The sequence below is a fragment of the Thermobia domestica genome, chromosome 18 (genome assembly GCF_964235325.1).
Source record: "Thermobia domestica chromosome 18, izTheDome1.hap1.1, whole genome shotgun sequence".
In the NCBI taxonomy this organism is placed as follows: domain Eukaryota; kingdom Metazoa; phylum Arthropoda; class Insecta; order Zygentoma; family Lepismatidae; genus Thermobia; species Thermobia domestica.
In genome coordinates, this window is record NC_137471.1 from 25883631 (window position 1) to 25907762 (window position 24132).

The 24132-nt window shown below is 36.6% G+C and overlaps 1 long non-coding RNA gene across 1 annotated transcript in view; it reads right to left on the reverse strand.

Annotated features, from left to right (window-relative positions):
• The window catches only part of LOC145675450 (uncharacterized), a 146343-nt gene that overhangs the window by 46034 nt on the left and 76177 nt on the right, over positions 1–24132 (reverse strand). Inside the window, exon 3 of the long non-coding RNA XR_014129119.1 lies at positions 9272–9447. This is a non-coding gene — a long non-coding RNA (uncharacterized LOC145675450). The remainder of the gene's footprint in view (positions 1–9271; positions 9448–24132) is intronic.

The window sequence follows — 24132 nt, forward strand, 5'->3', positions numbered from 1 at the left end:
AAAAATACTTAGAAACGATAGTGGAAAAGCTTTTCAAAAATCGAGACGAGATGAGTAAGTAATCTTCAAGAATCGAGACGAGACGAGATAACCTTATTTCTCATCTCGTGATAAACATTAATAAAGATTATTGTTTCAATGCCTGTTCGTTTGTTTGCCTGTTCGTTCGAACTCTATACTTAGGGCTATGTTATGATAATATGTTGATTGTTCAATTGATATTTTAATATATCGAAATGTGGTATCAGTTTTTTTTACTAATCGACATTTCGATACTTTGATTTTTCGATATATCGACACAGGTTTCGATATTCTGTTAATTTGAATCTTTTGGACATCCAAATATGGATGTCACGTAACCTTACGTTCTAGGCCCACAGCCCCTATGCCAAACAATTGTCCAAATCATACGATGTGCACAGTGGCGTATTTAGGGAGGCTTCCGGGCTGAAGCCCCCCCCCCGGAAATCTTATTTTCTATAGTAAAGAATATGAAATATCTTGCAGAATTTTCACATTTTCAGGTAAAGCCCCCCCCCGAAAGTTAGCAAAGGCCCCCCCGAAACAAAATCGTAAATACGCCACTGGATGTGCACTTCACAAAGTTTATATTCTCAGATCATTTTCTGCTGACTGTATGTGTAAAAGCTTCTATAGATTCCCCTAAGGGTATATTTTACGAGAAGTGATCAGAAAATAAGGTTACGAAGCCTACAGTGAAACGTATACATATAATTTCATACAACCAATACAGCCAACCGATACTACAATACATTAGGTTATTTTACGACATAGTCACCATATCGGTTGAGGCTATGTCGCATCGTGGGATTAGTTTGAAGATTCCCTCTTATTAAAAATCCTGTCATTGCGAGTTCAGTCACGCTGTCACAAAGTGTTTCACCTCCTCGTCTGAAGCGAAGCGACGATCTCCTATGTGCTCCTTCAAGTGCGGGAACAGGTAAAAGTCGCTTGAAGTGAGGTCTGGGCTGTAGGAAGGTTGGTCAATGATGTCCCAGCGAAACTGCTTCAACAGCTTGGTCTTCTGGGCTGTATGAGGTTGCGCCTTGTCTTGAAGAAAGGTGGCGCTATCGATGAGAAGTCATGGCCGTTTCCTCCTGATTTACCTCTACTCCTTGCCGGTGAATTTCAGCCTCGGTTACAGCCTCCACGGCGCTGTCATCATTGGTTAGCATCTCATGAACCGGTTCCGAAACAGCCGAAACCAGCACTGCACTAGAAGGTCCTCCAGTGTGTTTGGTGGACTACTCGCGGCATCGTGCAACGGTAACTGCTACCAGCCGGTCAGAGCATCAATGCAACTGTGCACAGTCAGCAGTTGAGCCGTGTTCAAGAAAAACTCAAAACTCTAGAGCCAACATTTCTGAATCGCGAAGGGGTCCTCCTGTTACACGACAACGTTAAGACCAAAGTGGCTAGGATGGCCCGGGACACCATTCTACGCCTCAGATGGGAAGCACTATTGCATCCGCCATACTCCCCGAACATTGCACCGTCCGATTATCATCTATTCCATTCCCTGGACAACTACCTTAGAGGATGCCAGTTCAAATCCCTAATAGAGGTGCAAATTGTACTTGATACCTTCTTCGCTTCACGGCCCCCCTAGTCCTACAGCGATGGAATCCATGGCCTTCCAGAACGTTAGCAGAAGGTCGTCGATGCTGATAAGGACTACTTTTGATCCGCCAGGTGGTGGATAAAAAAAAAACGACAGACTTTTTTTGGTTACCTTTATAAATTCTAACGTAAACCCAAATATATTCAAATATATTCAAGACAGAGGAAGATACTGGTACGAGGGCATTTCCAGAACTTTCTAACCTGACAATGAAATATCGCCTCACTGGTATTAAGACCTTCACAACATATAGTGCCATCTACGGGAGAAATAATGTATTAGTTTTAACTGTTTAGCTATGTCAGTTCGTTGGAGGCAGTCATTTAAATCTGTCGCTGTGCGTTGAGGTTGACTACTGCATGACAATGTTCCAGTTCATATGTCATATTGTTCTATCTATGAAAGAAATAATTTATCAGTTTGAACTGTCTAGCTGCGTCAGTTCGTTGGATGCAGTCAGTTGAATCTGTCACTGTGCGTTGAGCTTGTTTACTGCATGACGATGCTCCAGCCCATATGGCTGTTGTTGCCAAAGCTAGAGGGCTAAATCTGGCCTATACAGTGGTTGACGAACTTTTTCGAAGTCACAGCCTTTCGCTGCAAGTTTAAAGATTAATCCAGTACAATTAATAAAGTCGGAGATCCTCTCTTTTTTAATATAGCAGAAAACAAACTTTACCTTTATTTCTCTTCACTTTAGAGATGAAATACAGTATTGCTTCCGGAATTCGAAAGCTCCGGAATTCGTTCGACATTCGAGCAAATTTACTCCAAAATCCGAACACTTAGCACACTGATTCTGTGTGTGTTTTTACGTTTCCCCACCGCCTGAATCCGCCTTGTCGTTCAGTTTCGTGGTCGGAAGCTGTTGTGAAATTATCTCTTATAATTTTTCCATTCTGATTTTATATTCTTAAGTATATTAATTTACGTATTTATTTTAATATTATTGTTATTATTCGTTAATAGTTTACCTTAACGACAAGCGAATTTACTGTTAGAATCATTTTCAAAATTCGAGTTCACGGAGTCTAAGAATAGTTTAATCCAGTTAATGTTATTTTAAAAGGCAAAATTGATTTGGAATTCGAACAGGGTTTTAAAACTGGCTTTGTGGAAGTTCGGATTACAAAGTATCACTGTTTAGAAATACATACTATAAGGTTTTTTTAAAAAAAAAACACATTAAAGTGTTTATATTTTTATAATTACAACAGTTCTTTTAGTTTAACGTCTCACGGTTTATGCTATGAAGCTAAAGAATACTGTGATGAGATAATGAACAAGATGTGGATTGACGAACGAAGAAAGTAGGAGGAAACGGAATGACCCCGAAAAAATCCATGTACAGGGTGTTTGTCCAACGCAACACCCACTTTTTGCAAATTGCGATCGTACCAGAGACCTCACGCACCAGAGGTAAGCACCTTACCACCGAGCCATCACGGTCCCTGATTACAAGATTACGTTTCTACTTGTGGAAAAGAAAGAATGACCTCAGCATAGTCCACAGATTGCACTATTTCTGATTTCGTATACAGCACAGAGAATCTGTGGTAAGCTTTGTATGCTGCGTGGGAGATTTTGAATAATTCTTTACTCACCATTTCGTCTCCCTAGTCGAAACACACGTCGTGATTGGGACCTATCCGAAGTCGGAGCTGCTCATTTTGTCTATCAAGAAGTTCATGGCTGCCTTTAGGATAAGGAATTAGATTTCTAAGTTTTTGGCATTTATAGTCACGTTAGCCCGTCACACATATGAGGGATGATGTCCCTCGGCGATCACACTGCCCAGAGAAGTGGAGAGAAAGAAAGGAATGGGGAGCAAGGAAACGGCCTGGGACTATTACCCTAACAGCACAAGTACATAGCAGGCATATGTCTATCATGTTTCCTCAGGTACATGGGAATGTACCCAGTGTGTATCTTATGTACTTATGAAAGAGAAATCACATGGATGGCAAGTGATAGTCACAGTCTATGTCCGCCCCTAGGCACATGCCTGACATGTACCTGGGGTACGTGCCTAGTATGTTCTAGGTATGTTTCCCATGCCGTAAGCGTCAATGAACTACAAAATTACTCCCCCGAAATATGTTAAATCGCCTATATGCATAATGTGTTTACATTAAGATGAGTCTAAAAACACTTTAAACAAATGAAAAAAATTACCCTATAAGAATAAAACAAAAGAATAAAACGAAATATATATATAAAAACACTTCGTTTTAGCCCTGATTCGTTTTACGTATCTTTAAATTATCATGTTATTATAATAAACATATCAGCTACTAATTACTAACCATAAACATGAATTGCGTCCAGAAATCGTCGATTTATTCTTCTGGTTTTATAGGTACATTAAATATCAACAGCAACCATATCTTTTATACATATCTTTCCATTTCGTGTGTATAACTCAGTAAAAAGCTTTTTCCATAGCAACTAATAATCTCGACAATAACAACATGTTCTATCAATAACAAAACCAATAATCTTACTCATGACAACATGTCCTGTCAATAACAACGTTCTTTCTTTTAATTATATCTAAGCTATATGCTTAATTATTGCGCCTCTGATCAATGTTGATAATATAGGTACAGATTAATTATAATAGGGATATATCGCTGTAAATGTCGCCCAGAACGGGAATTCCGCAACAGTATTACAGAGAAGGAAAGAACCCTGGATATTCTCAAAACATTCTCTTTTTGAATAGCCCTCGTACTAATTATTATTACATCAATCCTCGTATTAATTATTATTATTACATCAATATAAATATTTTTCTTTTCTCTTCTTTCTCCATATATATATATCAATTCATTTATAACAGCATTTTTCTTTTATTACTAATTACATATCATAAAACGTCGATTCATTATAAATATCATTTATGGATCTATTCAAAATTATAACTAATTGATGACTTACGCAGAGTTACTAGTTAATTGTTCCTCTTTTACATTGAGCGATAACATCCATATACAAACAACATTATTTATAATTAAGATCGTCATCTTGTCAAAACAACAACAAGATCAGAAGGCAATAATTACGTTTAAAAGCTTCAATTTAAGTTCACTGTCATGGATTTCAAGTTAATACAATCGAATCTCTTTTGAATATGTAAAGTAAAATAAAGGTAAACATAACATTCAGAATTAATACAAAGATAAAATAAATTAATCACATGATAACATGTTGCACAAACATAAAGTTCAAATGAAGTATTCACAACACAACTCGTAACATCTGAGATAATAAATTAAGAATTGTTATCCAAGTTTAATTTAGTTAACATATCAGGGTTGACATTTTAACCAGCTTTAGCCGTTTACCTGCTCCAGCTTTTCATATCTAAATTATATTTATCATCAATATTATTCACAAATAAATTAATAGACGAATTTTGCGTCGAATAATCGTGGGAACCTTCGGCTGGTATGGGATTAACCCCAACCATATCAGCGAGTTTTAGTTTAAATTATGATTAACAAACGGGTCAATTAAAGTACATTGAACACCACAATCTTGGTTATTTTCACTTGATTCATTTCCCGTTTCGTTTATTACTTCGGTCCTATTTCGACAGTTCCTGCCATCTCGAGATCTCCAATTGAATCTGTTTTGAGTCACACTGGTACGCATGACATTGTTACTGTAATTACGCCTTCCACGAAAGTTTCTTCCGTTCGTCCAACTGTTCCTCGGATTACCATAATTCGTTCCATTTCTGCCGCTAGAATTGAATCTTCCATTAGCTCCAGTTCCAGTACGCATAACAGATCTTTCACTAATTCCAATGCCAGTATTGTCACGTGACCTCTCATCGCTGCGAAGATTTTCGATATTTTCATTAGTTATATTCAGGTTTCTGACAGGAATTGGATTGGGTGGATTACGATTACTTCCGCTAGGGTTCGGGAATTGATTCTCGAAGTTCTGAACTAAAATTATCAGATGATTGAAGTTTACGCATTGAGCAGACAACAGTATCTGTTGTAATTTATACGGCAATAAAATGCGTACGGAAGCGATTATTCTGGATTCGGGCTGAAACGGATTAACGAGTTTAAGTTCATTATATGCATTGATTGTAAAATCTGTAAGAGATTTATCGACCCGAGGTGAGTAGTGTCGAGTTCGCACCATCGCATCACGGTTAGCTAACAAGAAATCATTTTCGTAATTAGCCAACAGGGCCCGTTTAAATTCTTCGTAGGACTTTATATGGTCGCGAATAGCTTTAAACCACAAGGAACAAGGAGGAAGTAACAGATGTGGTAACAACTTCATAAATTTAGATTGATCTACACCCATAATCTCACACTCTGCTTCAAATTTTTCTAAGAACGAGCTTGCGGTTTCGTCACACTTACCGCTGAATTTAGTCATGGCCTTAATTTCACTGACCTTAACGTTTATTTTACTATGGTTATATTTTTGTTGGTGTTGATAATGGTCTGGAACCCTTCCGCTCTCATTTATCTCCTTTCTTCTTTTGCGATCTGGACTTTGGAATCGCCTACTGTGGTTTTCCACAACTAAACCATCATCAATAGAACTCTTAGAAGAAAATATCCCGTCAGTTTCTATTAATGGAGTTCTCGGGCAGTGATGCAATGTTTCCTGTTGATGATGCATTGTCTCCTGTTGGTTGGGAGTACTCAAAGCTTCCTTATACATAGGATCATTGTAGTCACATTCCCTCTCTTGTAACGATCTGATTCCCTCTTGTAAGTTGGATATCAGTATGCTATGTGAATTCACCTGGGCAGCAATATTCACTATCTGATTTTTGTGTTGGGCTGCCGTCGATTCCACCGCTTCAACGGCTTTCTTTATCGACTCTGTTTCTAGAGCTAGTTGACCCTGTCTATCTTGCCATTTGTTACTAAATTGTTGAAACCTAGTATCAAGTTCTCGCGTCGTATCATTTGTAATTTTGATGGTAACTTCATTAGCTAATACTTGCAAATTTTCTTTCAAATTGTATTGCAAGCGATCAAAATTTTCTTGCACACCTTGTACTTTATCTGCAAGAGATTTATGCTGCGTTAGTATCTGTTCTAGCTTTTCATCGTACAATTTTTGTTGTTGGTCAAATTTCTGTTCTAGCTTTTCATCTAGCTTTTCATCTAGCTTTTCATCGTATAATTTTTGTTGTTGATTAAATTTCTGTTCTAGCTTTTCATCTAACTTTTCATCGTGTTGATCAAATTTCTGTTCTAGCTTTTCATCTAGTAGTCGACTAAACATATCAATAAGGTTAGAATAGGAATGTTCAGACAGAGCTGCGGCATTTCCAGATATGGTTTCGTTTGAAACACTGGGTACTTCTTCAATCTCGGAATCCTGCATATTAGCAATTCTTTGTATTCTCTTCCCGCTTCTCAAAATAGTGAAACTCATAAAAAGGTATATGTACGTATGCACATAAACTCAGTTCTTACTATTCTTCGGAACTAAATAGTATAGTATAGTCCCGTGTCTTCGGCACCAGATAAAACGAAATATATATATAAAAACACTTCGTTTTAGCCCTGATTCGTTTTACGTATCTTTAAATTATCATGTTATTATAATAAACATATCAGCTACTAATTACTAACCATAAACATGAATTGCGTCCAGAAATCGTCGATTTATTCTTCTGGTTTTATAGGTACATTAAATATCAACAGCAACCATATCTTTTATACATATCTTTCCATTTCGTGTGTATAACTCAGTAAAAAGCTTTTTCCATAGCAACTAATAATCTCGACAATAACAACATGTTCTATCAATAACAAAACCAATAATCTTACTCATGACAACATGTCCTGTCAATAACAACGTTCTTTCTTTTAATTATATCTAAGCTATATGCTTAATTATTGCGCCTCTGATCAATGTTGATAATATAGGTACAGATTAATTATAATAGGGATATATCGCTGTAATATGCATAATGTGTTTACATTAAGATGAGTCTAAAAACACTTTAAACAAATGAAAAAAATTACCCCAGGGTAGGGTGGGCGCGAACTGTAGGTAGCTGAAGTACATACTTAGCACACGAATATGATATGTGCTAAGTGTCGGGTACCTAAAAAGTAGCTGGGACACCTATATGGCACATGCCTAGCACATCTTGTGCTGTTAGGGTATGTTAGGTACCATCCCGGGATTTGTCTGATGCGGATGAGGAAAACCCAGGAAAAACCTCACAGAATCTCTAACATCTTATTGGACATAAAAATTACTAGCTAAAATATTTGTTTACGAAGAAAACCACCAATGGGGTTAAATGAATACCGAGTTTCTAGGGAAAAAAGATCCCACCCACTAGTATTCCCTAGGAGATGAGATGAAACGAGAAACAGTTTTCTCGTCTCGTAAATTTAATAGAAGTCTCGTCTCGATTTGAAGATTTTTCTCCTCTCGTCCTGTTGTGTAAATTTATGTACAAAACTTACGTTCGGATTTTTTCTTAATTTCATCTAGAAGTTATATAAGAATTCTTTCACGTCACGAGAGGCCTACAGAGGGTGTGATATAACAACATGTAAACCACGTTAATTGTTGAAGTTTGCGATTGTTTAAATGTTGATAAATGCTCTTCATTATTTTCGTATAATCACGCTGTCTATTTATATAGATATTCTACTACGAATCATGTAACGCTAAATCAGTGTTTGAGATCTAAGACATGGATGAACTAGTGTTCACCCACGAGACTCGTGAACTTTCTTATCTCGTCTCGATACTTGTACTGTTTTCGAGACGGGACGAGAAATTTCAACATAAATGAATCAAATTGAACAGATGAATATTTGAACTTAGTTCAAAGACAACTTGCAAAAAAAATCGAAGGATAATTCTTGCAGTTTTTTTTAAATATATTTTCTTTCTTTCATCGTTGACAGAAATGCACTTTTAATTTTCCGAAACGACGAAACGCTTACCTTTAATGAGGAATTGAGTTCGCCGAATTTCATCTCCCTAAATTGACGGACTCGTGATTTATTCAATTTTTTCCATACAATTTGAGGGACGTATTTTTAACCAAAGTAATATGATAAAAATCAATATCAAATCAAGTGTTGACTAACCACTGGCGTGACAGACCTCTTCTGGGCCTGAGCCGCTCCAACACCATCTCTTAGCGATCAGCTGAACTACGCCCAACCTCGCGATGAACACGTGGCAGTGTGTTGCGTCACTCTAACAGGCGTATCAGGAACACTCTGGACCTAGTGGCCGTCACGTGTTTTATTCACGTGACTCCCCAGTTCGCCTCACGACGCTAGGTGGGTGCCAAAAATTGAGAAGCATCGGCCGAAAATCGAACCCAGGATCACTCGAAGATCAATTCAACGTTCTAATCACTAGACCAGAGAGTTTGCATGAACCAAGTGTTAAATGTGTTCAAAAATTCATTTCAAACAGGTCAGTCATTTTCCTGGTAAAAAAAGGCTATAAAACGTTCATACTATTTTTTTTTTTTTTTTTTTTTTTTTACCTAGTTCAACATAAAGGATATCATATCAGTAAAATTACTGAGACTCTTGCCCTAACTTTTGTAATGACTTCTAAACTCATGAAACAATCCAGATGGCCAGAAATATTTGTTACCTATGCTACTTTCACGTAGAGATTTCAACGAAGGGATACAAACGTATCTCTTTATATATTGTATAAAAGCAGATCCATCTTCGCAGCATGTTTCATCTTCGCTTCCAGTTTGTTTTGCAACAAATGGCGGGAGAAACAGAAGAATCTCAGCTACCAGCGCCATCTGTAATACTCCCCTGCAAATAAAAGATAAAAAAAGTATCGCATAGAATACAAACAAATGATAAAGAAATTCAATATGAAAACATGGAATAATGTAAAAGTACTTCAAAACCTTTTGTTGTATTGTTTACAAGAGCATGTGGACCTTTTTTTATTTCAATTCATGGAGACACGTGTCCTCTACAAAGGGACACAAATATAAAGAGAAAATACATTGGAAAGATTGTTATAAGGTGAGCACTGGCTGCCCTGTTTTTCTTTGTGAAACTTTTATTTTGTGTACTTTCTATATAGAATGAATAGTAACTTCCGGTTTAGACAAAATTACAGGGTTTTACTGTTGGAGATTAGCTTCTTTGGATTTTGCAAGTCGTTTCTTAAACATATGTCTGTAGAACTTCCTGCAAAATGGTAGCACTTCCTGTTTGCATCTGTATCTCAATCGATGTGTTTCTTTTGTTAAAAATAAATCAGTTTTTTTTTTCCTAAGGACAGGGTCTGAACTAATGTCACTATTAACCTTGATTTTGAGGGGTAGTATGAAAGGGTGGTTCAGCATTATACCTAAGGGAGAGAGACATGGGCGATCGAAGAAAATTTTCTAGGGGGCATCTCCCTGGTTGCTGCATTACGTTTAGTATTTTTTTTATTAGTATTAAGAAAATCTTAAGAGTCTTCATCCCGGCGAAATTAAAATACCGCTAATATTTACAGTAATTATGTGATATCTTCAAATAGATAAAAGAAAACCGAAATGTGGAACAAGAGCGCCCTAGACAATATTATTTTACATGAGAAATCGTTATCACGACTCACTTATCTGCTTTCGATTTCGAGCCATTTTGAAAATCGGCATTTATTTTCGCGTTTCTAAACAGCTGAAAACGGAAAACCACTATAGGTGACTTATGATAACGGTACCTCACGCAAAATAATATTGTCTAGGGCGCTCTTGTTCCATATTTCAATTATCTTTTTATCTATTTGAAGATATCACATAATTACTGTAAAATTAGCGGTATTTTAATTTCACCGGGATGAAGACTCTTAAGAAATTTAATACATTTTCGTGAGCCGTGGTGCGCGGGCTCCACCCTCACCTCTCCTTCGGGCGCACATGGAGAGGGCTGTAGTAAAACACGTGAATATTTTTCCTGGGTTCCCCAGTATCAAAACTGCTAGCTGGAGAACTTGGTTTGAGGTAAAGTTCAAGCTAAAGTACACACTTAAGTAATATATCTTGACCGTATATTGGCACCTGAAATACATACTCAGGGTTAATATATGATCTTATCAGTAATGCTTGGATTTCTATAATGTGTCATATTTTTAACCTGACACCCTTTTGCTTGTCAAATTAAATGTATTGGGGAGCAAACAACTGAACGATGATGAATGAATTGGTGGAATGAGAAAGTGGGAGGAAACGGGAGTACCCCGAGAAAACCCACGGACACAATGTTGTCCATCAAATACTTATTTGACCGGAGACCCCACGCACCAGAGGTAAACACTCTACCACTGAACCACCGTGTTCCCCTTGAGGTTGAGTTCGAAAAATCGAGTTACGTTGAGGATAGGAAGTTGAGTCCAAAGGAGCGTGAGTTTTATTCAGATTGGTAAAGTTGAATTCAAGAAAGCACCACTGTCATTGAGGTAGGGTTGGGTTGAGTTCGAGAAAGGGCGAGTTCCATTGAAATTACCAACGTTGGGTTCGAAAGGGCAAGTTTCATTGAGGTTGACGAGGTCGAATTCGAATGAACGTGAGTTCCATGGAAGTTTAGTTAGTTGGAGCTTAGTGTTCCTTTATGGAACTGTATGTTTAATGGTTTAAAATGAAGTCCAATTCAGTGAAATGTGGAAAAAATTCAAGACTCTTCCACCAGGAATTGAACTCGGAACTCCGTACTCTAGCCACTACACCAGTGGAGAAGACTCCATGAAACTCATGTTCCATGGAATTTGGCTAAGCTTGAGTTTGAAAAAGTACGAATTTAATTGAGGTCAGCGAGGTCATTGATTGAGCACGAGTTCCATTCAGATTGGCTATTGCGAAATCGAACGAAATTAATACAAAATGAATATTTTATCCTGAATCGGACTGCTTTAGGAAAAAAGCTACGCCTCTGAATGGTTCTACCCACTTCAACTGCATTGTCCAAGAAACTATGTAGAGAGTTATCCAATTTTGCCAATGATTTGCGTGATAGATTTCTGCATGCGTGTTTATTTACACATAGCAACAGTTACCTTAATTCACGCATGCTTTTAATCCATTGTCACTCTTGTTTATTTCTGCACACGCAAACTGAGATAAAACTTTTACAGTGTTCGGCAATTATAGTGATAATTTTCAAGATAAAAGTGCGTAGCTATTACTTAAAAATTATGTGCTCTTAAAATGACTGAACAAATACTTCACTAGCCACTTGGTCCCGTTAACTAAAAGAACTTTACAAATATTATGTCTTTACGGGATATTTTCTTAGAATTGTTGAATTCTTCACAATCTTGGTATAACCAGAACTAGAGTCGGGCTTTAAGAAGCCGTTTCCTATATTTTAGTAAAATGTTAGTTAAAGCATCCATAATTGAAAAGTGGCTGGAAACCGCTCAATTGCAGCATTTCATAATTAAAGAGTGCTTAGTTATAGTATTTTCTAGTTGGAAATAGCCCTGTTCCTAGTTGAAAAATGCCAAGTAGCAGTATTTTCCAGTTAAAAACATCCGATACTTTCTAGTTGCAAAGCTAATAGATGTAGTATTTCATGCTTGACGGAGCCGAGTTGTCGTACTTCATTCGTTGTCGTTCAAAAGTGCCTATAGTTACAAGGTTTCTGGGTTGCAAAGCGATCTGTTGTATTTTCTGATTGAAAAACTACCAGTTATAGCATCTCCTGATTGAAGAACGTTCAGTTTTAGTATTTCTTGGTAGCAAAGCTCCTTAGTATTTTCTGGTTTTAAGCCGCCAGCTATATTACCTCGTGGTCGAAAAGTAATCAGATATAGTAATTCTTGGTTGTAAGCCATCCAGGTTGTTGTATTTCCTTATTAAAAAGAGCCCAGTTATATGATTTCTTGTTTGAAAAGGACCCAGTTATAGTAATTCCTGATTGGAAGTGGTCCAGTTCCAGTATTTTCTTATTCAAAAGTGCCCAGTTATAGCATTTCCTGGTTGCCTTTAAAGTGTTTTCTGATTTAAAGTATGCAGTTCTAATGTTTCGTGGTTGAAAAGCAATCAGTCATAACAATTCTTGGTTGTAAAGAGATCAAACTGCAGTATTTCCCGGTTTCAAAGTTCCTAGTTGTAGTATTTCCTGCTTAAAAAGGTCTCAGTTATAGTATTTTCTGATTGAAAAGCTTTCAGTTATAGTATTTCCTGATTGAAAAGGGCTTAGTTATAGTATTTCCTTATTGAAAAGGACTCAGTTGTAGTATTTCCTGATAGAAAATGGCTCAGTTATAAGATTTTCTGATTAGAAATGGTCCAGTTATAGTATTTTCTTATTCAAAAGTGCCCAGTTATAGTATTTTTGGTTGCCTAGTTGTTGTATTTTCTGATTTCAAGTGTGCAGTTGTAGTATTGAAAAGCAATCGATCATAGCAATCAGTTATAGTATTTCCTGATTGAAAATGGCTCAGTTAGAGTATTTCCTAATTGAAAAGGGCTGAGTTATAGCATTTCCTGATTGAAATGGACTTAGTTATAGTATTTCCTGATTGAAAAGGGCTGAGTTATAGCATTTCCTGATTGAAATGGACTTAGTTATAGTATTTCCTGATTGAAAAGGGCTGAGTTATAGCATTTCCTGATTGAAATGGGCACAGTTATTGTATTTCCTGATTGGAAAGGGCCCAATGAAAAGTAATTCTTGGTTGCGAAGCGCAGTTGTAGTATATCCTGTAGGAAATCGTTCACTGTTGATATATAAATATCAAAAAAATTCACGAGGCTTTTGCTAACATGAAAAAACTGTTATCCTACAAACTGCCGAATGAAATATTTTTAAAAATAATTATTCATATATATTTGTATTGCAACAACCTGAAAGTTTTATAATTTACAAACTGATGCAACTTATATCAATAATAATAATAATAATAATAATAATAATAATAATAATAATAATAATAATAATAATAATAATAATAATAATAATAATAATAATAAATCCTTTACTTTCAACATGGGAAACAAATGTCTTGCATGTTATTTAAAAGACCAACTTGCTCCTGAAAGTAAAATGATTCGTTTCCTTACTTCTTGGCTGCAATCGAGAGTTCGAAAAGTTACTCTTGAAAGATTTTAACACTAAGAACTTGAATTATAGAAGATTAAACTTCCTACCGTAAGTATAGAACTGTCGTAGTGATTGAACTTTCATTAGCTATACCAGGGGTGCCCACAAGGGGGGGGCTATGACGCAAACTGCGTCATTGAAATATTTGGGGGGGGGTTAAAAATCTATAAATAATTACGTTTGAGGGGGTGTAAAAATTAATCGAAAAGATTTTTTCATGGAAGAACACCTACGGATAGACAGTTGAGGGGGGTGCGTCATGGACATGAGGGGGGTGGGCACCACTGGCTATACCCTCTTTATCCACAAAGTGTTTTAAACAAACAAATAAAAACAAAAATCACCCAATATTTCGTATGGAATATCGAGTTGGTATACTGATTCGATGATGTTTATAATAACTACTTCTACAGTACAAGACATTGTAAAAGAAATTATTTAAACTTTTTCTTTGTTATCGTGTCATATGAACACCATCATTCCCATACCTTTGTTTCTAGAAAACAGTGGCGGCCGGTGGATTGTGGTTTCGGGTGTTGCAGTAAAAACGATCGTAGACAGAAGATATAAAGTGGACTCATAGACTAATCAGCATAACTTAAGATGCAAATGCTATGACATGTGAAATTAAATAAAATTCTGTTTTTAAAAAATAAAAAATGAAGAACATTTTATCCGATTAATCACTTTATTTAATTACTAAGTTAATTATCCTGTCTTTGATTGGAGCAAATCTGTCTAATAGATGCTGGTCGAACTCTGGTATTCTTATCGTCAGGTCTTTTTCGATGGAAAGCACCTTTTCCTGACGCCATAGGTACAGTTAATATTAATTTCAGAAGCTTTCTAGATTCACTAAATATTTTTTTCTAGATTATTGCGAACGATTCATTCTAGCAAACTCAGTCCCTGACAGTGATCCGAATTCCTCTTCAGCGTTGACTGAAGAGAGTTCGTAGCAGAGATTAGTGTTATAAAAATGTACATTGAACACACTTTATTCACAGTTTATCTAGGAAAATTTAAAATAAATTGAGGAAATGTATCTAGTGGAAACAACATTACTGCCATAAGATATCCTGTAAATTTAAACTGGATTTTTTTCGAACACTCTCCTGAATTGCCCTTTGCTTGTTTTGTCTAAACCTTAATTGGAAGTTTTTTCCTCAGTTGAAAGCTGGTCAATGTACAATTGTAAGTTATTTACAGAAGTCATGGTGTACAATTCATTCAGAATTTGTAGGTTATTTACAGAATTAAAGCACACACAATAAAATTAAATCTAATAATTAAAAATCAAAACAACTGATACAAAAGAGGTACTGGTATATGAATTCCGAATATCACATATTCATCCATCAACACACACACATGTGCGTAAAAGAAAAAGCTACATTCCAAATCATCCGTCTTGGTTGTTACGCAATGCACGATGAACACAATATACTTCCACATGAGGCGAAACAATGCTTATCAATGTCATATGTTCTGTAAAGCAAACTTTGAAACCCGCCAGATGTAGGATCAGCATATAACAGAAGCCAAAAATCAAAGAACATGAAAACAAACAGCACTGCCAGTTCTACACCCAAAAATGTTAGCTGGGAGGGGTCCAAAGTATTTGAGGGAGGTCCAATACGTCTACGTAATATGGAACCTGTCTTATACTGCACCCGAAAAGACGATAAGTAATTCTTAATTACTGTTACCTATGATTTTAGAAAAAATGATAGAACGATTATTTTTATTAAAAAAAGAGTACATGATGAGGCGTAAAATAAAATATTTAGCCTACATCAATCGTTTCTCTGTTAGACAAGTATAGTTCATTAGGAAAGTGTACAAATGTTAGTCAAGTTTCGAAATTTTTGGGAGGTCCGGACACGGTGGAGCCCCCTCGTGGCTACGCCCCTGAGCATTGCTAACTAGTCCAAAATTCAATGTGGCGTTTCCGATCATGCTGTTTTGTGTGGAAATTATCAAGAGTATAAAATATACTTATTTTATAAAAGAAATATGTATATACTAAAATACTATCCACAGGGGAGGGGGCGATTGTACATACTGACTTATTGATATTTGATTCACAAATTACTGTAGAAGAAGCCTTCATTATCAATATAAGCTAAGAATTAACTTGTAAATGCGGGTCTACTTTCATTTGTTTTCTGCTCTACTAGATATTTTCTTTCTTATTTTGTAATTCTGCAATCACTGTTTTTAATTGTCATTATATTCATTTGCTACAGTATGGTCCCGTAATTTAAAAATATGAATGCTTAAAAGCAAATTCCATTTGTTAATTGCTAGTGAAATAAAATTCAGAATGCTTATTTATCGCGTAAAACCTTCTCGTTCACTGGAGACCGTGATGTGTTGCAGAAGCACTGCAACGACCAGTTCCTTTAACTTCTGAGATAGGGGAAAGGAGACTTAACATTCGCTCCAATTCCCGCGCTGAAGGAATCTGGTCGTTGCATGCTCGCTGCAACACAATATAAATTAGAGACTCTGTGAAGGATTATTTTTCGCTTTTTAAAACGGATTAGCGGAACGAATAGTTACAGAAGTAAAAAAATATGTTATTTAAAGTGTATATATGCGAGTATTAGAAAGTATTTTTCTTGTTCTTTACTAGTATTGATAATAATATATATTTTTAAAAATACTTTGGTCGTTGCGCAACGCTGCAACACTAACATTAGCCGCCACTGCTAGAAAACCATATAGGAAGCATATAGAAAACCATAGAAAACCATATACTCTTTTCGGATAGGAACTTTTTTTTTAAAAAAAAAAAAAACAAATTGACTGTATTCTATTATATTTTGATCTATAAATGTGTATGAAGTAAACCTTTTGTTTTTTCTTAAAGTTTTACGTTCCACTGTTATGCCGGTTAGGCTAAAGGAGACGGTGATGATGAGAGGTGAGTGAAATGGTGGAATGAAAAAAGTAGGAGGAAACGGGAGAACCCCGAGAAAACCCACGAGCACGATGTTTGTCTACCACAAAGTAAACACAGCGCTAGCTGGGATCGAACCAGAGACCCCAAGCACCGGAGGTGAACGCTCTAACATTGAGCCACCGCGCCCCCTGTACAAAGTAAAGTCAACCCTGTTCATTTTTGTACAGGTCATGTAGGATCAAGAGCTGTGTGTGGAAGTAAGGACTTCACGGTTTCTGGACTTAAGTACTCTTACAGATGGCGTAATAAACACTATACTCCGGTCTTCTTTATTTCACTCTGCCATTGGTATTCTTTTAAAGAATCTGAATGAACATCAGAGCCTCATTGAAACGAGAGTAGAACATGAACAATTTTCCATTCCATCGGTGATCGAACCCAGGTCGCCAATTTGATAGCTAGAAGATTTACCGATAACGCTAACACAGATGTATATAAATGTAAGTGGTGTGCCTTTTATTTTGTGAAAGCATAGTTGGAAAATGTCTTTACTTTTCGGGTTAACTCAACCTGCTTACTGTTTACAGTCATACATAGTCGTGATCACGAACACCCGGAGGCAGTTAAACCCACGACTCACCAGATCCATGACAGTCTGACCCACTTTGACCCGGCAGACTCATAATCGAGAATGACCCAAGCTGACCTGATGTGTGCCGAAGACGACGAAAGATCAACACGATTATAATCCTCTCTCCCTCTCCTCTTCTTATTAAATTTTACAATTTTCTTGCTCGCTTGCCGTGCGTGTCAAAGAATTGCACTGAAAGATAACTATAAGATTTATCAGAGTATAAATGCGTGAGAATCACAGAAATGTTAAATTCTTTTTATTAAATATTGCCAAAGTTCAGTCGAGCGAACCTGTAAAACTTCTCTTTTAGAATAGCTATAAAATACATGCCACTGAGCCTACATAGTATTTTGTTAAATATTTTTTGTAAATCCACGTTCAAAAAACATTGTACTATTTTTCAGTGTAAGTAGACGAATAGACATGAAATTAAATTTGAAATATTCAAGGCATGAAGACACCTGAAATCAAGAAAATGAACGTTCGAGCTCGAGTAGTGAACATCCACTGTGAAACTCTGCAGTAATCAGAACTAATATTTTGTCTGATTCCGGGTATCCGAATCTGTTCAGGTCACTGGATTTGGATAGGTCACCGAGTCAGGCCGAGTCTGAGAAAAGAAACCCAGACCTTTATGACTCGAATAAACCCAAGTGAGTCGTGACCTTCATTACTGCTACAGACTTCAAACTAATCGCCTAATTCAGTCCATACTTGGGCTATCAGTAAAAATTGCTTCATTGCTTTCTGTTATTCTATGGCGCAGCTGGCTAAGTAACTGGATTTATGATTGATGTCAAGTGCCATTAATGTAGTTTCATTGGCGTTTTGTGAGGGAAGTCACATTTCTAAAAATTAAACTTTTATTGCTTTAAAGGGCAGAAAAGTTAGTAATTCCTGTGTGCAAGTATTACTGTAATATATTAGGCAAGTTTTCTTCTCTTATTAGTTTAAAGTTGCGACTAATGCCGTCCGAAAAGAGAAAAAATCCATTAATAATAATTCAAAGGTTATCCTTTGTTGCACTGTTTCCAGATTCGGAAAAGCCAAGTTATAATATTTTCTGGTTGGAGAGCGTTACACCGGATTTCACACGAGACTAGCACCCCCGCTGGATATCGAACCCAGAATAAAAACTAGAGATAGGACGTGCATGAGAGCCATTTGACCAAAAACAGGCTTTGCACTGTGACAATGGTGTTATATGTTGAGGGGAAAATAATATGAACTTAATTTGATGGATGTTGTTTCATGAATATGCATGTAAAACCACGACTATTGATTAGTGCAACATCAAGTATTTAGGTATGACGTCGTAGTTTTTCGGACTTTCTTTTCATAGAAGTGGATGCAGAGGAGAATTTTGAAAGGTGTGTTATCTATTATTATTATTATTATTATTATTATTATTATTATTATTATTATTATTATTATTATTATTATTATTATTATTATTATTATTATTATTATTATTACTACCTCATATATATTCATATTGTTGAATTTGAGGTCAAAGGTAATGTTCGCATTTGGTTAAAAAAAAGGAAAGTAATGTAACCAGTACCTCCAAAACCTGGTACATACATGCAGTATCGTAGTAGATAGCTGTGGATAAGTGAGGGGACTGATAAAATTTCTTGTCATCTACAAATTTGCTATAAAATACCAACTGTAAAAGAACTATTTAGACTTAAAAGGACCAACTTTTCTAAATTCTCTCATCTATGCCGTCTTTTGTTTATTTGTTAGCATCGAGACTATATGAAACGCTGATCTACATATTAAGCTTTTGATTTTAGTTTAGCTTCCCTTTCAGCAGCAAGGTTATATGAGACATGGACTTACAGCTTAACTGGGATCCGAACCAAGTTTTCTCTCGCCGGGAATCGAATCCGGATCCCCCGCACCAAAGGCGCGTACGCTAACCGCTTTGCCAAGAGGGAGCTCACTCATCTACAGTTTAAGATAGAATTTGCGCAAGTAACATGTTAGATATTTCCAAACCGATAATCGAACCCGGAACCATATGCATCATAGGCGTACCCCGGATTAGTGCCACCAGATCAGATGGAGGGGGTGCGGTGGCTCAGTGGTAGAGCGTTCACCTCCGGTGCTTGGGGTCCGTGGTTCGATCCCAGCTCGCGCCGTGTGGACTTTGTGGTGGACAAACACCGTGCTCGTGGGTTTTCTCGGGGTTCTCCCGTTTCCTCCCACTTACTTCATTCCACCATTTCACTCATCTCTCATTATCACCGTCTCCTTTGGCCTAACCGGCGTATTCGTGGGACGTAAAACTGAAAGATTTCATTTTCATTTCATTTCAGATCAGCTGGAAGGGTAATAATACGACTGTAAGTACAAAAGCGTTAGGTAGCTTTACGGTGAAGAAGTCCCAATGAGTGTGGCGAAATATTCAGTTAGTAATCAAATATATATATATATATATATATATATATATATATATATATATATATATGAAAGTGACTAACTCTTGAACCACCCGACCGATCTCGATCAAATTTTCAACATAGATGAGGTTGAGGTCTGAGATGTGTTTTTTTTTTTTTTTTTTTTTGGTCATTTTCACTTTGACGGTGCAACTTGGGGGAGGAGGAGCGGAGATATTTAAATGATCGATATTAATGTCGAATTCATAGTTTTCAAGGTTGCTGAGATGAACAGTGACACTTCCTATGCCGTTTAAATCCAAATTCAGCCCATAATAGTAATATTTAATTTTTACCAAACACATGGCTTAATGAGTTGTGTATTTAAAGTTTCTATTTCAACCCAGCGAAGCAGAATCAACGCTAGTGTATGAATATTTTAATCGTGAAAAAACGATGAACTTAATTTTATTTTTAGTTAGACAAGAGAATACTTTCATTTACATAAATATTCTAATATTCCGAGACGTATATATTAGGAATATATATGTGATTTGTGGATCCATCGTTTAAACCCCGCCTCCCATATAATTCACTTATTGGTCTTGTGCAGTTAAAAGGGAGTGAACAATCCATCTCCAACCAGTTAGTGGGGGTAAGAACTCCTGTTATCAGGTGAAGCGATCAACAATGGAAGTCTTCTGTGCAATGGCGTTCATGGCACGAACCAAGCTATTTTTGTGGAACGAATAAAAATGCAGAAGGGGAAAGAAAACGAAGAAGAAGATAGAGATCAGAATGCAGTAGCCGATTGCTTTGTTCGTTTCTCACGAGATGCTCTTTAATTCATCTTTTAAATCGGACGGAAAACGGTGGAAAAGCGTGGATCATTTAAACACGCAGACCAAGTCTATTTTCTCTTAGCCTCCCCCTTCCCTTAGTCTTCCCCCTTATTATTCAGGTTTCGCTTCTCGACTCAAGAGATTGTAGCAAATATCTTTTAAGGTAGGTAATCAAAAAATGTTTAAAAAACTGCAATTTTAACAGTGGCAGGGCTACCAATCACTTTGCAGGGTTATAACCACAGTGGTTCGGTAAGAAAAAAAAAGACAAACTACGAACTAGTAGCACAACATATTCTTTGGGTGTCCCATACATGATCCGAGACATTAAGGCTCGTAGTCCCGTAACATTAAGAACATTAAGGAGAAACTTTAAGGATAATGGAAATATCCACGTGATTTCCCTTGAATTTGAACGAGATCTGACTGTCACAGTTGCAATTTTAAGGATAATGGAAATACCCACGGATTTCCCTTGGATTTCGATGGGATGTGTCCGTCACAATAGAAACTTTAAGGATAACGGAACTATCCATTGAACTTTCCTTGAATTCCAACGAGATTTGACTGTCACAGTAAAAACTTTAAGGATAATGGGAATATTCATTGGATTTCAATGGGATGTGACTGTCATAATAGAAACTTTAAGGATAATGGAAATATTCATTGGATTTCAATGGGATGTGATTGTCATAATATAAACTTCAAGGATAATGGAAATATCTACGATAGTTCCCTTGGATTTCGTTCAAAACTCACACTCACTTAACCTTAACTTCATAAAGTGAGCGGAAGGTTGAGTGAATGTGATGTCGAAGTGACGTTGTAGCTGTAAAGTAGAGTGAAACGATACCAGACTGATGACGTGAGTATGAGGTCGAGTGAATGTGATGTCAGAATTGGAATGTGAGGTGAGGTTAAGTCAAAGTAGACAATTGTTCCTTCTGGTTTAGTGCTTAGAATTTCAGCAATGAATTACAGTGTTTCGGATTCCACTTTTAATTATAGATTTATTTCTGATAATCCTCGGTACTGAAAAGAGACACTAAACTTCAACCTACCAAACCATCAAAGTAGGCATTTTTGGTCACGGGACAATATTTATATGTCCAAAACTCATACTGTGATTACCCTCCAAAGAGCTCAGAAATGTCCTAGAGGAAGTCCTGTCTCCACGAGACATCCACTTGGACGTCGAGCTCCTTCGTGGCTAAGCGGTTAGCTTACACGCCTTTGGCATGGGAGACCCGGGTTCGATTCCCGGCGGAAGCTCATGTGGTTCGGATTCCACGTTAATCAGTAGGTCCTCGTCTCATTTAGCCTCGCTGCTGAACGGGACGTTAAACTCAAAATCTACTCAACTCCGCTTGGACGTCTAAGGGCCTGAGATCTTACGGCTTAAGGTAATCTTCACTACAGCGAAATTAAACTACCGCTAATTTTAGAGTTTTTCTGTAATATCTTCAAAACAAATAAAAATATTCGAAAAGCAGAAACGTAGTGAACTAGACAATACGATTTTGCATGTGATACCTTTACCACAATTCACCTATCCGCTTTTGGTATCACGCTATTTACAGAACCCGCAAAAAATGCTAAATCTTTCTACAGTTGCAAATCGAAAGCAGATAGATTAGTTGTGATAACGGTATCATATGCAAAATCATATTATCTAGTTCACTACGTTTCTGCTTTTCGAGTATTTTTTATTTGTTTTGAAGATATTACAGAAAAACTCTAAAATTAGCGGTAGTTTAATTTCGCTGTAGTGAAGACCCTTAACCGCCACAAAAACAAATGATCATAAATGGTAAATGTATACTTTGTATAGGTGCACTGAAATTGCGCAAACTTTCACTCCTTTATCTGTTAACACAGATAAATGCCTTAATGAGCAGGCAACAAAATTGGAAATTGCGCAAAAAAAATGGTTGTGCAACGTTGTCATCATTACCATAAGCATTTCGACTAATAAAAACAGTCACCAAAACGCATGTCGTTTTGGAAAGAAAAGTACGAAGCAATGGACGACAATAGCATTTTCAGTTTCCTTACTACATGTGTTAAAGGCCGTCGTTAGAGAAGGGGACGGGGAAAATATATCCCAGTCAATAATTTTCTTTATCATGTCTAACTGTAAGATTGCCTGAAAGATTAAAACTGTAAGAAAATACTGTAGTTATTGGAAGCAAATAGTTATTGAAAAACTGTAAGTAAAACAAACTTATATAAAAATGAACAAAGAATATAAATATTTTTAGAAATTCCTTTTAAATATCATTAGGGATGCGCACAAGACAAGATTTATGGCTGTCTCGACTCGAAAATGTTCTGTAAAAGTGATGTCTCGACTCGAAAAATATATATTTTTCTATTGGAAGAGCCGTGTCTCGACTCGGCTCGTGCGCATCGCTAAATATCATGCAGGGGCGTTCGACCAATCAGAGATATACATTTTGTTTACATTAGTTTTCATTTTGTTTACATAACATCAGAGATTTGTTTACATTTTCCAGTTTTGGCCAATCATAAACAAGCATTTGTTTACATATTTCAGGTGTGTCTACTACGTATTTTAGTAGCTATCCTTTCACCTTTCTATAAATGATCCTTATATTTGCATTTGCATCGTAGTTACTGTTCTTAGGTGCTTAGGTATTATTATCGCATAAATTGTTACAAATATGAGTGAAATACTTTGAGTTTAGGATTTCACAGATAAACCACGAGAAGGCAGGTATGACATTTTTTAAAGCTGTAGGATTTAAATTCTAAGGATTAAAGCTGTAAACGTGATATATATATTGCTTTAATAGTAAGACTATTCATGGCTTTGGATTAATTGTTTTAACAAAAGAGACACTGACCAAAGCTTAAAACTTTACTTTATTTTAAATTATAATTTGTAACTGTTTCGGATATCTAGCATATCCTTCTTCAGACACGATCGAAATTAATGAAAATACCTCGTGTCTGAAGAAGGATATGCTAGATATCCGAAACAGTTACAAATTATAATTTAAAATAAAGTAAAGTTTTAAGCTTTGGTCAGTGTCTCTTTTGTTAAAATATATTGCTTTGTAAATATTAAAATAGAATACAAGTATATCTAACAAAGGAATGGGGTTTATACATTTTATTTCGGTGCAAAATTTCACACAATTTCCCGAATTCTGTTGTTAGCAACGTATCCGTGGAAATTCGCGCAATTTCAGCATTTTCTGCTCCTAGTTAATAGGTCATAGATTACAGAGATTATCAACGATCTAATCCTTAGAAAAATTTGCGCAATGTCGTCGTACCGTTTTGTATTGTCATCCTATCTTCGTCTTGATCTACCCAAAGGCTTCCCAACCAAAGATGCCCAAACTCCTATTCCTAAGCTTGCGAGTTTGAGAATCACGCTGAATCAAGCACAAAGCTCAATAATTAAGCTAAATTCTGAACTACCAGGAGCTACACGGAAAGTTGCGAGCTCGTGCGACTGGCCCTGAGCCTGATTAACAATAGCAAATCAAAGTTCGAACGAGTTATTAGTCCCACTGGAGCAGAGATGTCCCGATTCGTGAGTCTGGCTCTTGGGTTTATCGGATTGGAGGACGATAAATGAGCGGTATGGGAGTTACC